Below are 19,060 nucleotides of genomic sequence, written 5' to 3' on the forward strand. Positions count from 1 at the left end.
CCCTCATAGTCAATAAAAGAGTAAGAAAAACAGTACTGGGACATAATTTGAAAAACAGAGACTAGGTCTATTTCCTATTTCCAAAGATGATTAGGGAAAAAGGAGAAGAACCTCTATGTTCTAAAATAGTTACATCACCTCTCTTTCTGGTGGCAAAGAACTAGAAATTGCCCATCATTTGGGGAATGGTTGAACAAGTTGTTGGGTATGATTGTGATGGAATATTACTGTTCCATAAGAAACGATGAACTCATTGATCATAGAAAGACATGGTTAGACTTGGAGAGAAGAAAAAAAAAGAAAAAAGACATTTACATGATAACTTTATAATATATTTTAAAAGGAGTAGCAAGTTGTACATAATAGATTTACAGTTTCATGTGCAGGTATTTTTTTATTATACTATTTATGGAAATGCTTGTTTTATTCCACAAATTAAAATAAAATAAATATTTTTAAATGACAGAATATGTTTGTATTTAAGGCAAACCCTTCAACATAACAATAAAACAAGTCTATGCTCCACTCACTAGTGATAAAAAGGCCAAAGTTGATCAGTTCTATGATAGCATCATGGAAACAATGAGTATGAACTTGGATGGACTTCAAGAGATAGTGCAGGATAGAAAAAGCTGACATACTATGCTCTATGGGGTCAGAAAAAGTTGAACATGACTGAGCAGCTGAATAACAACAACATCTCATTTGGTTATTCTACTTATTTATTGTTTATTTCATTTATTATTTATGTATTTTATCATATTTATATACTACTGTCCAATTTTTTAAGAGGGATCATCTAGGACACTACCTTCCATCTCAATTCTTCTCCTTTCCCCACTCCCTTTTCCCCCTTTTTAATACCTATTTCAAGATCAGGAGGATTATTTTACTTGGGACTATTCCTTCCCTAGTTTTATCCTCCTTCTTATCTCCACTCCCACCAGCTTTATTCATACTTGTTTTACTGCTGAGTTTGAGTGTTCCAACACAAATCTCTCTCTCTCTCTCTCTCTCTCTCTCTCTCTCTCCTCTCTCTCTCTCTCTCTCTCTCTCTTCTCTCTCTCTCTCTCTCTCTCTCTCTCTCTCTCTCTCTCTCTCTCTTTCTACTTTGTCCATTTCAGGTGAGGTTCATCCTTTTCTCCATCTCACCACCTTTTTCTGTATTTGAATATTCTCACAAAATCTTATTATGGGAAATAGCACCATCTATCCATCCCCTTCTTCCTCCTTTCTACATTAATATAGCCCTCAGTTTCCTCTCCATTCTTCCCTCCCCCTTCAATTTTTCACAGCATCAAAGAACGTATCCCTCCCCAGGACCTCTGTTTTTGATATTTATCTCTTCCAATATATTTTGAAGACAATAAGATTCCGAAGAGACATTTATTTCTTCTCACACTATTAGAATGTTAGCACTACATCATCACATATGTCCTTCTAGTTACTCAACTATACTGACCTTTATAAATTTGCCTGGACTCACGCTTCTACTAACCATCTGCAAAATGACAGGTTTCTAATCAATGATACCTAGGGTCCTTCTACTTCCAACATTCATTCCATGTTCTAATGTTCTATGTTCCAAGATCTCTTATAACTGGCATTCTCAGATCTAGGGACACTTCCATCTCCAACATAACTTGACACTTACTGACCCTGAGTTCATTCAGCATTCCTCTCTCATCTCCCACTCTACTGGCAATGAGGCTGCACTAGCAAACCCAAGAATATGACACAGGCTTACAACAAAACTCACGTCTATACTCTAATCCCTTCTCCTTCTTTTGAGTGCCATTGCCACCTTAGCTCCAAGCTGTAGAAGTTTGCATGGGCCATGTGTGGGACAGCGATTCTAAATCAATTAAACTCAGAGACTTCTCAAGGTGAAAGCAGCGGTTACTTTTTACTGCATTCTCGTGAGAAGGGGCGTCTGCTCCCCTGGTATACTTCCAGGAGGAGAGAGGCAAGGCACAGAAAGGGAGATGAGATTATATACCCTAATGGAAACAAACCTCCACCCACCATTATCACTTATTCCCATTGGCTGGGGAGGTGGGCTTACATTCTTAGGCATGAAAATTCAAAGACAAAGAACAAAGAAACAGGGTATAGCCAATCCAAACATACAAGTCCTTATTTAGTAAACCTAATGCTGACATAGCAGTGGTGTGGTGATCAGGAGGGGGCTTAGGGCCGGCCGAATTCCCATGAGTTAGGTAATTCCTAGGAAACCAAAATTTACTGCAATTTCCCCTCCCTAATCCCTTCCCCCTTATCCCAGAGACAAGAAAAGGTAGGAAGCTTTTCAAAGGGCAAGCAGTTCAGATTGGGGGCAGGGCTATTCTTTCTGCTAAGCCTTTAAAAAAAACAGGGTCTGAGCAGGGGAGGGTTTTGAAAGCAACAATCAAAAAATATTGACAAGAACTATTGATCCCCTGAGGAAGCTTCACTTTTGAGAGATCATCTCTCACAGCCATAACAGCCAGCTTGGCCATAGACTTTTAGGAACAAATACCTGCCAGAAAAAAAAAAAAAACAAGAACCAAACAAAAAAACCCCAAAACAATAGTGCTGCATATCATTGAACTACTGGTTACAGGCCAAAGAACTGAGGGACAGGGGGAGTAGATTTTAGTACATTATCATCTCCATAAGAGGCCATAGTGTGATGAAACAGACAAAAACAGCCTAAGGTGATTTTAGGGTGTATTGAGAGAGGCATATTGTGGAGAACTGATGTGGTCAGATCACACTTACAGTATCGTGTGAAGTTGTAGATGCCTCAGTTTAGGGTAGAGATTCCTGGATAAAGAGATGACAGTAGACCATTCCATATGATCACTGTTTAAAGGAATATCATATATTAAGCATGAAGAAGAAGAATCTTGGGGAGACATCATAACTGTCTCCAAACATTGTTAATTTCCAATAGATTCAAAGCTGGAAGAAACATGGAGCCATAATAATTTTGCAGCCTATTAGATTGAAATCTTGAGAGTATGGTTTATGATGAAGCTCATGAAGTTTTTGATGAAGTTGAGTTAAGAAACTGTAACCACTGAATTAAAGAATGGAACAAAAGTACATGATACAATCCTAGGTGTGAGTATCAGTATGAATACACATCTCAGAGCTGTGAAGATAACACTAAAGAACTGAGAGCCTGAACACTGGTGAACACTGAGTATTTGAGGAAATACTATACAAACATATTGCCATTGCTTCTGAGGTGTGTGTGGTGTGTGTGTGACAGAGAGAGAGAGACAGAGACACACACTCACACAGAGACAGATAGATAAAGAGAGAGAGATTTAGAGATTTAATTTTCCCTTAATTAACTCTTTATCCAAAGTACTGTCTAATCCAAAACTTCCTTCTCTAAGCTCCTCAAAGACAGTGACTGCTTTTGCATATTCATCCATTAGCAAAGTGCCTGGCCTAGAGAAGACTTAATATATTCATCCATTGCATCTATGATTTCATTCTTGAGGGAATTCCTGGGATGGGAGCCCCAAATACAGAATGATACTTTATAATTTTAAGTCCTTTATATAAATTCTAAGTCTTTTGCAATTTTCATTACTTGGAGAACCCAAGTCTTCCCCTCTCTCTGCTGTACCACATTGTCTCTTAAACATCCATCTGCATTTTCTTTTTTTTAATTTATCTAAAACATAGCTAGATCTGTATAGATGAAATCATTTACTTATAGAATATCCAGAGGAAAAGCATCCATCCATCATGAACCAAAGGCTCAATCTTCTTGAGCTGATATGTCTTCATTATGAGCCCTGCTGTCTCTTAAAGACCCCTTCTGCTTTATGCTGGTAAGATATTAGGGCATCTTCCAATTTCTCATCAGAATCCTTTTTCTCTCATATTCTTTTGGGAGATGGTTGCCTAAATTGCTCAATACATCAGGCAAGGACAGATTAGGGCAAGGCTTCTTCACCTGGGGGCTGTACATTTGTTTGATTGATATTCTAACAACTACGTTTTCATCAAATTAGTTTCCTTTATAATCCTGTCCATTTTATTTTTAAACATTTAAAATCTATATTTTGAGAAGAGGTCCATAGATTTTACCATACTGCCTGAGAAGTCCATGACAGAAAAAAAAATGTTTAAGAAGCTCTAGGCTAAGGGTTAAGTTGACATGTGGAATGAGAAGAAATAAATGTGCCTAACTTCCCATTATCCTTTCCCCTGTAATCAGAACTTGATATGATATACTTTATATATCTAAAAAGCCAGGAAATGTCATAGTGAGTCAGTGCAGAGAAGCTTAGAGAGACAAACAGAGAGGTCTCAGGACACTGAAGATGGAATCTAGTGAGGAGTTACATATGTCAGGGAGCATTTTAGTTCCCAGGGATATAAAGCAGGCCAAGGCAGATCACCAAGACAAAAAGCAATCTCAGGGGACCTGCAAGCTAGCACTGGGTGAGGCACCCTGTAAGTACAAAACTTTATGACATCATGAACTCCAGAGGTAGTGGCAGTGGGAAAAAGTCACTGGGAAGAGGCAACAGACTTGTCTTGCTTTTCAGCTGAGAAATTAGAATTAGGATTATTGGGTGGAAGATATGAGCAAGCAGATTTAGCTTTGATCCAGGGAGAAAGAAAATAAATTGCCTCACAAGTACCCTTATCCTAAAGTGAAGTAGGCTTTCTCAGAGGGAAGTGGCTTCTCTTACATTTGAGAACTCCAGTCAGACTAGATAACCACTTATGTTGGGGAACACATATCTCCCAAAATTGAACCTGGCAGCCAGTGCCTCTCTTGGGTCATTTTTAACTGAGAAACCGAGACAGGGGAAAGAGGCCTTCTGAACTCTACCACCAGCAATAAAAAAAACAACCACAGAGAATTGGCTGTTTAAAGGGAAATTTATGTTGATTAACCACCGCAGACAGTGCTTGAGGTCACTGATTTTCAACATCAAATACACTTTCCTATGAGTATTCTAAGGATGACCCTTGGATTAAAGGTTTCCCACGTATTACACATTTCAACAGCTTTCCCAAGTGCTGATTTCCTCCCCACAAATATCCAGTTTCAAGGTTAAGATTCTCCATGACTTGTCTTCATTGAGAGATTTCTCTCACGTAACTTTTCTCATGACCTTGGAGGTCTGCTCTCCAAGGTAAAACTTTGGTTAGATTCTTGATAGTCATGTGTTTTCTCCCTTGTGTACTTTCTGACCCATAAAAACATGAGTGCCATCTGGTCCTGCCATATTCAACACACACAGAAACACACACAGACACACACACACACACACACACACACACACACACACACACACAGAGTTTTTCTCCTGACTGGACAGTGCAGGGCTGTGACATTAACTTCATTAATAGTCTTTCTCCCTGGTATGGATGCTCTGATGACTGACGTGAGCTTTCATCCTTTCTTACACTGATCATATTTCTCAGCTTCCTGTCCTGTGGTGGGTTTTATAGTGCACGTTAAAAACTTGTTTGGCCTTTACAGTCTTCATTACACTTATCACACTTGTAGGGTTTTCTATTGTACATTCATTCTTTGAATCTTAGAAAGCTTTGATTGACTCATGGATTCTCAACTATACTGATTACCTTTATGGGTTTTGTGCCCTGAAGTAACACTCAGATACTCTGACAAACTGAGAATATCTGAAAATTTTCCTCATTGATTATATTTGTGTATATATATATTATATATCTATGTAATTTTCCACATTAATTATATATGTGTGTATGTATATATGTGCATATATATGTACATATGTACATATGCATATATACACGCATACATACATAAGCACATATTGTTTCCTTCTTCTGTGCTCCCTTTGATACCTATGGAAATTTGAAAGAAATGCATTTTCTTTTCCACACTGATCACTGTTGTTGCATTTCTCCTCTGCATGGATGCCGTGGCGAGCAATGAGTTGCCTTTTGTTGAAATTGATAAGGTCTCTGTCCTGCATGATTCCATTGTGCACAATAAGTTGATCATTCTTCAGAAATCTTTGCCACACTGACATCATTCATGTAGTTTCAGCTTGGTATAACCTTTGATGTTGAGACAAACTTGATGGAAATTTATAATTTTTTCCACAATGTTCACATATGTAGACTTTGTCCTCTCTGTATACTATCTTATGCCAATGCGCCTGATGAATTAATAAGTTCTTGTTTACACTGTTCACTTTTATATTTTTCTCTGTGTGCAACTTCTTTTGAAAATGAAATTGGATTGATCACGGAATTCTTTTCCATGATCATCACATTTGAAAGTTTCTCGTCTTTATAAATCATATAATGCCTTTTTAGTTTATCTTAAAAAAAAAGACTTTTCCCACCCACATTACATAGATGAAGTCTTTCTCCTAAATGCCTCATAGTATGGTTGCTGAGATAACCTTTCTTTAAAAAGCTTTTGCCACATTGATTGCATTTATATAACTCTACGTTTCCTTTCATAAAAAGACGAACTTGAGGAAAGTACAGATTCTTTTCCACATTTTTGACATTTATCCCATCTTTCCCCTTTGTGAACCTCTTGATGGCTATGCACATTTGATGGATCACTGAATTCTCTCTACATGGGCCAGATTTCTCCCCTGTATGGATTCCAGGGTATTCCCTAAGTTGATCTCTCAACTGATCAGAGACACAGGGTTTCCTCCATGTGAAGGTTCTTTGATGAACCATTTGTTTGGATATGAGAAAGAGAAATTTGGCGTACTCCTTACAATCAAGAGTTCTCTCCTGTCTATGAGTTCTCTGATGAACAATGATTTTTTTTCTTCTGAATGAAATCTTGTCCGCCATGATAACATTTGTAGAATTTCTTTCCTGTGTCACCTCCCAAGACATGTGCCCCAGTCAAAGATGTTTCCTTTATAGTCCTAAGCGGGATGCATTTCTAAATCTGGCCAAGGTCTACTCTATTGAGAACTCTGCCTAGACAAGTCACCCTACAGTTTTCATTGCTGGAAATATAAAAGATCCTTCCTCCCTGGACTTGCCCTACCTCAGGTCCTATTGATCATGTGACTAGTATCTTTCCTCTCAACCTTCTGCTTTGAAGACAGTTAAAGCTCCACTACTCCCAAGACTTTCCACTATCGGATGTATTGAATTACACAAACCTTCATCAAGATTGACTAGGTAGGTCTCACTTCAGGGCCCTGAAACAATACAGAGAGAATTTGCTGATGAAGAGTGAAATGTCCTTTTTATACATTTCAGCCTACCACATTTACAGACCAGGTGGATGGGGATTTATTAAATCAATCCCCAATTAGGCAAAGAATCTTGTTGTTTGTGTCGGGTGATGTGTTCTGGAGTTTAGAATGTAAGAAGGGTGACAAGGGACTCTTTTTGTTGCAAAGAAGTTACCATGAGTTCAGTGCAATGACAAGCACAAAGAATACATTGAATATTTTTACATGTAACCCTTATTCAAGTTATTCACCCTCTGTACTGATTATTTCATTAGAATGTGGATATTCTTGGTGTGTAAATTCACCCCAGTGATGTGGATCTGTAACTCCTGTGTAATTTACAAACTGAAGGAATTCCCTAGAGCTCTTGCTGGAGGTCAATGAAGTCAGTTGGTGTTGCAGATTGGACCTTGGTTGGTCCCCATATTGGTCACTCTCTCCATCATATGTAACACTGCTCCTGATAACCTTCTTTATAGATATTTTGGGAACTACACCATCAGAGGTACAACTAAGCCCTCAGGCATTCACTCATTTGCTTTGCTCCCTCATGTTTCCTTGATGACTTCGTGGATAGGCAGTTGAGCAGTATGAACCCGGGAGTATGCTAAAAGGCTAAATGGTGACCAACATTTTACAGTGATTGTGAAATTCCAAGCCCCCTGAGAATTTACTCTGTTATTTTCCTTTACCTAACTTTCCCATCAAATTCTTTGGCTTCCAATTCCACCCATCCCATTTCTACCTCTTTGTTTAGATATAGGAATCAAAACACAGTGCTATTACAACCAGAAAGGCAGCAGGGGAAAATGAGATTTAATTGCTCTGTGCATCAACTCACCATCCCTGTTACTTCCTAGTTCAAAACTTCTTTCCCTGAATCTCACAGCCCATTGGAATGTAAACTCCTTAGTCCAGGGACTGTGTTTTTGTGTGCTCATCCCTGAGCACAGCATCTAGCCTAGAGTAAAAACTTACTAAGGACTTTTTTCCTTCATCCCTTGTCATTACAATTTCAACATTGGGGAAAATTTCTGGTATGGAACCCCTTCCACTGAGGGAGATTTTTAAGCCCATTTTGCATTTATCTTACTTTGAGATCCCAACTTTATCCCTCACTCCACTAATCTGCATTGCAGTTGAAATTTAAAAAAAAGACAATGGATGTTTGTCTAAGATATGGCTATTATATCTTTAAATCCAATCATTTATTAAGAAAAAAATCTTAAGAAACTGAATCACCCATTACTGCCATGATGAGTCAAAGACTAACCCTTATCTTGAACTGGTATCCTTGTATGTCCTGCTGCCTTTTTCAGACAAATTTTACTTTCTGCTGGAAAGGTATTGGAGTGGCGGAATGGTGCTCCCTGGCAGCCCTGCCCCATGCCCTGAGCCCTGTAGTCCCCTTGGTCGGCCTCAACTCCGTGGAAGTGGTGAAAAGGCCAATCTGGGCACTTTAGCAGCAGGCAAATGAGATGGAGGAATGAGCCCAGTGCCTGTTTGGGAGCTGGATGGCAAGTGAGAGCAGCGGAAGAAAGCTGAAGGGGATGTGGCAACTCTGAATGGACGGATCCAGCTAGTTAAGGAAAAACTGGAGTGGGCCCAAGAACATCTGGCCATAGCCCTGCAGACACTGGAGGAGGCAGAAAAGGCAGCTGATGAGAGTGACAGGAATGAAAGTGATTGAGAACCGGGCAATGAAGGTTAAGAGAAAATGGAAATTGAGGAGATGCATTTGAAGGAAGCCAAGCATAGGCTGAGGAGGCTGATTGCAAATACAAGGAGGTAGCCCATAAGTTGGCCATCCTTGAGAACTAGCTGGATTGACCAAGTGGAAGAGTGTACTGAGATGTCAGAGCTTAAGTTTGGCAATCTGGAAGAGGAGCTGAAGAACATCACCAACAACCTGAAATCCTTGGAGGCTGCTTCTGAGATGTGTTCTGAAAAAAAGGATAAATATGAAGAAGAAACCACGCTTCTGTCTGGCAAACTTCAAAGGGCTGAGACCCGGGCTGAGTGTGCAGAAAGAAATGTTGCAAACATGGAAGAGATCATTGATGACCTCAAAGAAAAGCTTGTCCAGGACAAAGAAGAAAACATAGGCTTCCATCAGACACTTGATCAGTCATTAACTGAACTTAAATCATATCTGAATTAAAAAAAAATGTTTGCCAGAAACTCAAGAACTGCATGTTATTCCCTTCCCTTTTAAGAAGTTTCTTCTATTATTGTGTCTTTCCTTTACTGGAAATGTTAATCAGATTGTGAATACCTGACCAGTATTTATCAGAGAGGCTTTAGGCACCAGTTAAATCTAGTTCTGCCTTTCAAATAGCACACTAAAGCTTCTAGTGGGCTTTTTTTTTATCCTTAAATTCCATTTTTTTTTCCTTAGGCAGGCAGGGTATTTAACATAGGCCCAAATCTCCAAGGCTGAAGACATTCTGTTATGCTCTAGACCAGGGGTAAGGAACCTGTTGTAAGCAATAGCGGGGAACCCAACTTAGCTACTGGATCAGGTCTGGGTTGATTTAAGAACACAAGCATTCTGTGTTATCATGAGCCTTTTTACAGAATGGCAAGGATCATCTCATAAAATGGGTGGGGACTTTCCAGCCATAGTGAAAAGGTTGTTTTAGGATATTACAAGCCACAAAGAATGGTCTAATTATTGCAGCCCTTCCTCCCACTCCATACTGCAGGGCAAACATCCTCTGAGCAGTCACCAAGAAGATACTTTTAAAAGATAAAGAGATTTCTCTGGATGAGGAGGGGAAGCCCAGTCACAAAGCCACACCTTAGGATCCAGGGCCTGGACACCATAGCCAAGAAGACAAGACTATTTGTCTGGGTTTGGGAAGTGGCCAAAAATCAGACTTAGGTGAGACAGATGATGATCTCCCCCATTCCTGCCCAGTCAATGGTCCAGAAGCTCAATGCCTGTTAGAAACTCACAGGGGAAGTTGGGGCTTTAGGATAGGTGACCAGCATATTCATGCACCTAGGCCAGAGCCCCAAAGGGTGAGCCAATTTAGTCTTTCATGTGGACTCTCTCCTGACACATTGTACCACACAAGTTCAGTAACTGTAGAAAGGACTGCAGACTGGTTCCAAGCTGATCCTAGTCTGCTACCCTGAAGCAAAGGGCCAAGGTCTATGGGAGAAGGTAAGAATGAGTTCAGACCCTGGATGACTTAGCCAAGGTACTTTTATCTCTTCAAAGGCAGCGAGCCTCACACTCATCTCTTAGAGAAGTGCCCAGAAAGCCATCTCCAATAAGCAGAAAACGCTGCTGATTTCTCCCAAGGTCAAGTGCTCACACTCAGCCTCCCTTGGAACCTCTCCACTCAATACCTGCCCCCAAGTGGCTGACCTCTAAATAGGCTGAGACAGGAGCCATGGAATTCTGGGAAGATTTGAGTGGAGGTTTCTGGGCATGCCTGGGAAATCAAGGCCACATGGTAATTCACATATATTTTCAATCAATGTCTTTAGAGACATCTAGACAGTGGATAGAGAGCAGACCTTGGTATCAGGAAGGCATGGGGTCAAGTCTTGTCTCTGACTGTGTACAAGTCAGCTCTCTGTGTATCAGGCAACTCTCTGGCACAGGAAGTTAGAGAAGAGTTGGAGATTAGCACCTCAAAGAATAAGCATTCATTACATTCCTGCTATTGACTTGGCCAATTCAGGAAATTGGGGGCTCTGAATAAATATTTAAGCAGTCCTCAAGAATCTCACCTTCTATGGGTTGTGGGAACATGAAGCTATGTTGGCACATACAGACTAAGTCTAGGGTAATCTTAACCACCTCACCCAAGAAGTTCTGTATGAAAACTGAAGATACAATCAATGAGTTACAGGGGGCTTGGTACACATACAGGATTATGTTGCTGCATTTGTAATAATTTTGGGAGTAGTAGCTAACAAATCATTCAGTAATGACTGATTCTCCAATGATCACCAGGATAGGTTATTTTTTAAAAATTTTTTTATTAATTTATTTTATCAACAATCACTTCTATATGCTTTTGAGTTGAAAATTTTTCTACCCCTTCCTCCTCCCCACCCTCCCCAAAACAGCACCCAATCTGATGTAGGCTTTACATTTACATACCCATTAAACATATTTTCACAGTAGTGAAGTTGTAAATAAATATTAAAACCAATAGCAGGGACCATCAGAAAGATGAAACAAAACTCAACAGAAGGTAAAAATAAGTGATAGCGATTCGACTTCCACAGTTCTTTCTTTGGATGTGGACAGCATTTTCCATACCAAAGCCTCTGGAGATGTCTTAGATCCCTGTAATGCTGAGAAGGGTTCAGTTTAATAATATTAGTCACCATATAATGTGGCTGTTATTGTGTACAAAGTCCTCTTGGTTCTGCTCACTTCACTCAGCATCAGACCGTATAAGTCTTTCCAGGTTTTTCTGAAGTCAGCCTGTTCATCATTTCTTATAGCGCAATAGTATCCCATTACATTCATATACCACAACTTGCTCAGCCATTCCCCAATTGATGGGCATCCTCTCAATTTCCAATTCTTTGCCACCACAAAAAGAGCTGCTATGAATATTTTTGTACATGTGGGTCCTTTCCCATTTGTTTGATCTCTTTGGGATATAGCCCTAGAAGTGCTATTGCTGGATCAAAGGGTATGAACATTTTTGTAGCCCTTTGGGCATAGTTCCAAATTGTTCTCCAAAATGGTTGGATCATTTCACAACTCCACAATGTATTAGTGTTCCAATTTTCCCACATCTTCTCCAACATTTGTCATTTTCCTCTTTTGTCATCTTGGTCAATCTGATAGGTGTGAGGTGGTACCTCAGAGTTGTTTTGATTTGCATTTCTCTAATCAATAATGATTTAGAGCATTTTTTTCATATGACTATAGATGGCTTTAATTTCTTCATCTGAGAAGTGTCTGTTCATATCCTTTGACCATTTAAGGATAGATTACTTATGATAGAAATTAAAAGTAAGCTCTGGGGGACAGCTAAGTGGTACAGTGGATAGAGCACTGACACTGAACTCAGGAGGACCTAAGTTCAAATCTGGCCGCAGACAAAACACTTGACATGTACTAGCTGTGTGACCCTGGGCAAGTCACTTAACCCCAATTGCCTAAAAAAAAAACAAAAGTAAGCTTTGCACTGTGATTCCAAACATCTTCAAAAGTATAAGGTGTCAGTCATGAATATGCAGAGGGTTGCAACACATTCTGGTGGGCTTAATATATTGCAATCTCAATATCAGTCAATAGTGCACTAAGGAATCAAAAAAATTAAAGTGACATCCAAGGTTCTATTGGGCTCATTGAGAGAGATCTGCAGTGGCCAGGTCACAGCTTTGGTGTTTTATGCCTTTATTGATACCACAGTTTAAAGCTGGGGAGCTTCCAGGAAGAGACCGGTGGGGTACAGCAATGCCGATTGATTATGCTATACAATAATTGATGAAATGGATTCAGCATGTTGAAACTGAAGAGGAAAAACCCCTTCCCTGGGGGAAGACATGATAAATGTGTTCAAGCATGGTTGATTTCCATAGTTGAGACCTGAAGGAAGCATCAAGTTCATTGATTCCAACCTCATTATTTAAAAAAAAAATGAGGGAATTGTGGCCCAGAGAATTAACTTAACCATAGTTTCAGTGGGTTATAGAGAACAGTGAGGATTTAACTAATTACCTCTTGATCTAGAACCTTTTCCTAGTGTACTCTACTAAGGTGCCTCCTTTGAGAAGCTAAGATGGGGAAGAGAGTTTTTAATTGTTCTCTTCAGTTCATAGTATTTAAGAAAAATTCTCATCTTCTGAAAATTAATGGCCCATGCACAATGCATAGAACGACACTTAATTTGCCAAAATAGAATTATACACTTTTCTCCACCTTAGGATGGCTTTGAGAAAAGACCTGTCTGTGGGCCACAAGAATTGTTTTCAAATATTGGAAAGGACATAACATGGAAAAGGAATGAGATTGTTGTCCATTGTATCTTGAAGATAAACTAGGACAAAGAGATAGAAGATATAAATAAGCAGATTTAGCCTATGACATGTAGTGAATTGATGATTCTAAACAAACCCTTTGCCACATTGGTCACACATACTGGATGTCTCCCCTGTGTGGATACTCTGATGAGCTAGGTTTGATTGCCAACATTAATTTTAATCACACTGATCACATTTATGTGGTCTTTCCTGTGGGTGAGTTTGATGACAAGCAGAGAGGTGATGCTTCTGAATGATTCTTTGTCCACTTATGACATCTGTAGGGTTTCCTTCCCATGTTCTTAACCAACACTTATCCCCCTGTCAAACATGCTTCCACTGTAGTGTCTTGAGGGAGCTACATTTCCAATTCTTGCCAAAGTATACTCCTGGGGTTCTAAGCTATTGGGAAGTTTCTCTGTGTATGTTTCACTAGTGGAAATGTAAAAGTCCCCACTTTCCTATCTTGTCCCCGAGGCAGACTCTATTAATCTGCGTCCCTACAGTTGTCCTCCTGAAATCGTGTTTCTCATCCCATTCTGCCTTCATTGATCCTCAGACTTCCCAGCAGAGCATTGTTGGCCATCATGAATACCACAATCATCCTTCAAAGTTCACTAGGCAGTTCTCAGTCCAGTTCTCTGAAACAATAAAGAAGGAATTCCCTGATGGACAATAATTAAAAGTTCTGTTCAGAGATTTCAAACTACTCCATTTATTTACCAGCAGGATGAGGATTTCATAAATAATTCCCTAGCTAGGCAAAGAATCTTCTTGTGTGTACTGGGTGATATATTCTAGAGTTTAGAATGCAAAAAGTAGGTTAGCAGTAGGCTCTTTTAATACAAAAAGGTACCTGTGATTTCATTGGAATGGGCATAGCCTGAGTGTGAGGATTCACCCACTGATGCAGATCTGTGTAATTTACAAAGTGAGAGAATTACCTCGATTACTTGCCGATGGTGAACATGCCAGTAGATGTCAGAGGCAGGGCTAGGAATTGGTCCTCCTGAACCTTTCTCAATAAAATATTCTATAGTTCCTAAGGTCTACTCTTATAAACATTATGGTAACTTTATCACTACATCTGCAATTGCCATCAGACACATCCTAATTCCTCCCCTTCCCTTCCCTTTCTTGTCTTCCCTTGATGAATTAGAGGGGACCCAGTTGGAGATGGTGCAAATACGAGGCATTCTAAAAGATTAAATTTGATTTTATATAAAATGTGATTTTAGATACATATATACATATTTGTCTTTAATGGTGGCCATCTCCAGGGTTGGGGGAGAGGGGAAGGAAAAAAAGGGAAAAAAGAAAGTTAAATCACAACTTTATTATATATTTAAAAGGAATAGCAAGTACACATAATAGATGTACGTGTGCTGTCATCTTTTTTTTTTTCTATTCTACTGTTATGGAAATGCTTGTTTATTTCTTAAGTTCAGAATAATTTTTTAAAAGACTAAATGATGATGAAAACGTTGATGATTGGGGGATTCAAAGGCTACTGCTGATCATTTTCCTTGGTTGCTTTTTCACCTATTTTGCTTTTCCAGTTCTGACACCTTTATCTATCTCTTCCACAATCCAATTCTTTCTATGGGCACAGGAACCATTGTTTCTGGGAAGAGATGAGTGATTTAATTGTCCTGTGGATCAGCTCATCTTCTCTGGTACTTCCTCATCCAAGTCTTTCTTCCCTGGACCCAAGATCCCCATAGAATAGAAGCTCCTGAAAGATAGGTACTGGTTTTTCCCACCATTTACATTTGTATACACATCCCTTAGCGCAAGAGGTAGCTAGACGGCACAGTGGATAGAGTGCCAGGCTTGGAGTTCAAATCTAGCCTCAGACACTTACTGGACTTGTGACCCTGGACAAGTCATTTAATCCTGTTTACCTCTGTTTCCTCATTGTAAAATGAGCCAAAGAAGCAACTGGCACATCACTCCTATCAAGTTGCCAAGAAAAGTCCAAATGGGATCAGAAAGTGTTGAACACAACTGAAATGACTCAACAAGAGCCATGACAATGCTTAGCTTGGAGCCTGGCACACAGTTCTTATTCCTTCATTCTTTCATTGCTGGTAGCTCTAATTTTATCATTGAGAATTCCTGGCATGACACTCCTTTCATGGAGGGGTCATTTCTAATTTTGTCATTTATTATTACTTGGAGACCCCAAATCTGTCCCTCTCTCCACTATCCTACATTGCCTCTGCAATTAAAAAAATAGAAATGGATATTTGTCTGAGACCTGACCATTATCATGGCTTACTCAGAAACCATCCTGAGGAAAAGAATACAGCCATGATGAGCCCAGGACCAACCCCTTTCTTAAGCTGGTGTCTCTGAAGTTCTTTCCCATATTCTTTTCCTAAACACAAATATCCAGTCTCTGAGTTAAGGTACTCTGGGATCTTAGGGTTTCTCTAGCATAAAGTTTCTGATGAACCCAAAGGCCTGTTTTCAACTGACAACTTTTTGTCACAGTACTGAGAGTGTTACAGTTTCTCCCTTGTGTATTTTCTGATATCTATAAAAATTTGAGTGCAGGCTGAATCTTCTCCTATACTCATCATATATACTGGTCTTTCCCCCGCCCATGGACTCATGAATGCTCAGGGCTACTCTTGGAATGAAACCTTTAGTGTACTAACTACCTTAACACATATGGTTGTTCTGATGACTAGTGAGACCAGCTTTCTGGCTGAAACCTTTACCGTCCTGATCACATTTTTTGGGTTTCTACTCTTGGTAGATTTTATGGGTCATATAAAAACTTGCTTGATATTTCAATTCTGCATTACACTGAGTACATTTATAAGGCTTCTCACCTTTGTGGATTTTATGATAGTGAACCAAACCTGACTGATCTCTGAGTATTCTTTGTAAAGTTTCTCCCTACCATGGATTCTCTGATGCCTACATAAATTTGATTGATTGCTGAATTCCCTTTCACAACAATCACATTTGTAGGATCCCTTCTGTGTGTATTCTCTGATGTTCATTGAGTTGACTTTGCCAAACAGCCTCTTGGCCATAGCCCACATATATAGGATTTTCCCCGTGGTAGATTTTATTATATATACTAAAATTTGATTGATATTTGATTTTTTTATTACAAATTTTACATTGATAAAGGTTCTCTCTTGATGCTCAGACTACTTTAATTGATCCATGAGTGGTCTTCCAATTGATCACATTTATGAGATTAGATCTATATGTGCCCTCTGATGCCTATGAAAACCGGATTGAAGGCTAAAATCTTTTCTATCATTTTGGCATTTATAAGGCTTTCTCTCTGTCAGTAGTCTTTGATACTTAGGCAAATTAAATTGATCTTTGAATTCTCCACACTGATCACACGTATAGTTTTTCTCCTATGTGGATTCTTTGATATCCATTGAGATGAGATTTCTGAGCAAACCTTGGGCCGTGCTGATTACATTCCCTGTATTTTCCCTGGGTGTCCTCCATTTGTCACAGTGATCACAGATATGATTTATCTTTCTCCTGTGGTTTTTCTGATGAGAATTAAGGTTTTTGTTGGACAAAAATATTCCCAACACATGGCGTATTTATTAGCTTTTTCTTCCGGGGTATTTCTCCACAGCTTGACAGATGATTGTGAAATCAAAGTGGTTTTCTTGCTGTTGGATCCATAAGATTTCTGTTCTGTCACACTGCTTGGTTGGTTATTTTGGCTTGATGCCTTAAATTCAGAAACTGGAGAAATCGGTTCTACCAGATATAAGCTGGTCTTGAGGCTTGCTAACTTGCTTGTTATAGTGGAATCATTTTTGAGTATAAGTTTCCCCTCAAGTGATTTCTGGCTGGCAAACTGATCTCTGCTTACTTCCAAGACTTGTTCCCCTGTCGAAGATGCTTCCTTATCAGGGTCCTGAGTGGGACCCATTTCCAAATCGGACCAAGTTACACATTTTGGGTGCTCTAGGCTATTGAGAACTTAAGTGCAGCCTTCCTTTCAGTCAAAAGACCCCACTTAAGGATCTAAAAGGCCTATGTGGCCTTAAGGCTGCAGGTTCTCCACCCTTGCAAAGCCTTTCCAGAGAGCACTGCCAACTCTTCTATATCACACAGTCCTTTTTGACAACTGACAAGAAAATTCTCACGTCAGTCCTCTGAAACGATAAACAGACAATTTACTGAGGGTCTAAAAAGAAAAGTTCTTTTGAGAAATTTCCTGCTGTCTCATTTATGATTAAGGGGGATGAGGATTCTGGAAATCATCACTCCCTACCTTGGCAAAGGATCTTCTGGTTTACTCTGGGTGATGTTTTGGAGTTTGGTGTTGGTGTATGTCCTTTGTCCTCCAAGACAGCCATGACATCAGGAAGTAAATTAGATTTAATTGAGGGAGGGGTGTTCAAGGTCATCAGCCTCATTTTCTCCCCCAGAGCCATCTGGGTCCAGTGGTGAGATATAGAGCAGGATGACTGGAGATGGGCCCCCATTTTATAGTTTAGCATGGAAGAAGAAGGGTAGCAGTGTGGTTTTTTGATGCAAAGAAGTAACCATATGTTTAGCACATTGATTGCCACAAAGAGTTTATTAAATGCTTGGACATTTACTCACCACTTCTTCTGATTTCCTTAGAATGAGGGTTTCTTGGTGTGAAAATTTCCTCCAGTGATGCAGATCTGTAATGTCTGTGTAAGTTGCAAATGGAAAAAAAAAGAATCAGTATCATTTGCCTATGGAAAAGGGTCATTAGATGTCAGAGAGAGGGCTCAGACTCAGTTCCTCCTGACTAAGTCAAGTCATACTTACACAAAATAATATTCTGTCTCTAAGGGTGACCATTGTAAGTATTTGGGGAACTACGTGGTGAGTTCTACAATGCTCACCATGGGCATCCTTTCAGTCTCTAGGCTTCCTCAGCCTTCCCTGACACATGAATATTGGAAGGAAGTTGAACAGAACGGTGAGAGCCCTGGAAATCATGCCATGAAACCATCAATTGAAGAAACAGTTTATTGAACTCTAATGGACACTTGGCTTGAAGTCAGAGAACCTGAGATAAACCTCAGCTCTCTACCTCTACTACTACTACTACTACTACTACTACTACTACTACTACTACTACTACTACTACTACTACTACTACTACTACTACTACTACCACTAACTGTATATCCAAGCCATTTCACTCCTCTAGCCCTCAGTTTAAAGTAGTGCCATGAGACAAACTCAAAAGACCTTTTTGGTATAGAAATCAATGATCCTGTGAACGTGGGTGGTTTAGTTTTGAGAAGAGATCTGTCTGTGGACTGTGAGAGCTCTCTAAGCATTTAAAGGAACATCACATGGAAGAAATATCAGATTGGTTCTTCTTCAATCAAGAAGACAAAAGAAGGAGTGCTGGAAGGAAGGTAAGTACATATAGATTTAGTCTTGAGGCAAGGGAGATGGAGTTTGGGGAAGGGGGAGTTTCACAAGCACAGCTATGGTAAAGTGAAACGGACTTTTTAAGAAGGAAATTTCCCCTTCACTTGAAGGCTTCAATAGCAGCCAGAAAGGTCACCTGTGAGAAGAATCAAGTATCTCCCTAAATTTAACCTGAATCAAATGGGAGAGTTGTGTTAAGATGAATTACGAGCACAGAGACCAAGAAAACCAGAGCAAGCAGTCTGGGATTACCCACCAGCGACGACAGAGAATGTGCTGGTTGAGGCAAAATTAAAGATTGTTTACAGGTTCACCATAAACAATGCCTGTGGTCACACAAGGTGTCCTGTTTAATACTTTTTCTAATAATCATCCAAAGCAGGATTTCTGGATAAAATGTTTCCTGCAAATGATACATTTAA

At 39.6% G+C, this 19,060-nt stretch overlaps 1 protein-coding gene and 1 pseudogene across 4 annotated transcripts in view; both read left to right on the top strand.

The window, feature by feature from the left end:
- The window catches only part of FGGY (FGGY carbohydrate kinase domain containing), a 544,879-nt gene that overhangs the window by 99,510 nt on the left and 426,309 nt on the right, over window positions 1–19,060 (top strand). The window lies entirely within an intron of this gene.
- LOC110212927 (tropomyosin alpha-4 chain pseudogene) lies at window positions 8,695–9,381 on the top strand (annotated as a pseudogene).

This window comes from Phascolarctos cinereus, unplaced genomic scaffold (assembly GCF_003287225.1).
Source record: "Phascolarctos cinereus isolate Bilbo 61053 unplaced genomic scaffold, phaCin_HiC Scaffold_5;HRSCAF=322, whole genome shotgun sequence".
In the NCBI taxonomy this organism is placed as follows: Eukaryota; Metazoa; Chordata; class Mammalia; order Diprotodontia; family Phascolarctidae; genus Phascolarctos; species Phascolarctos cinereus.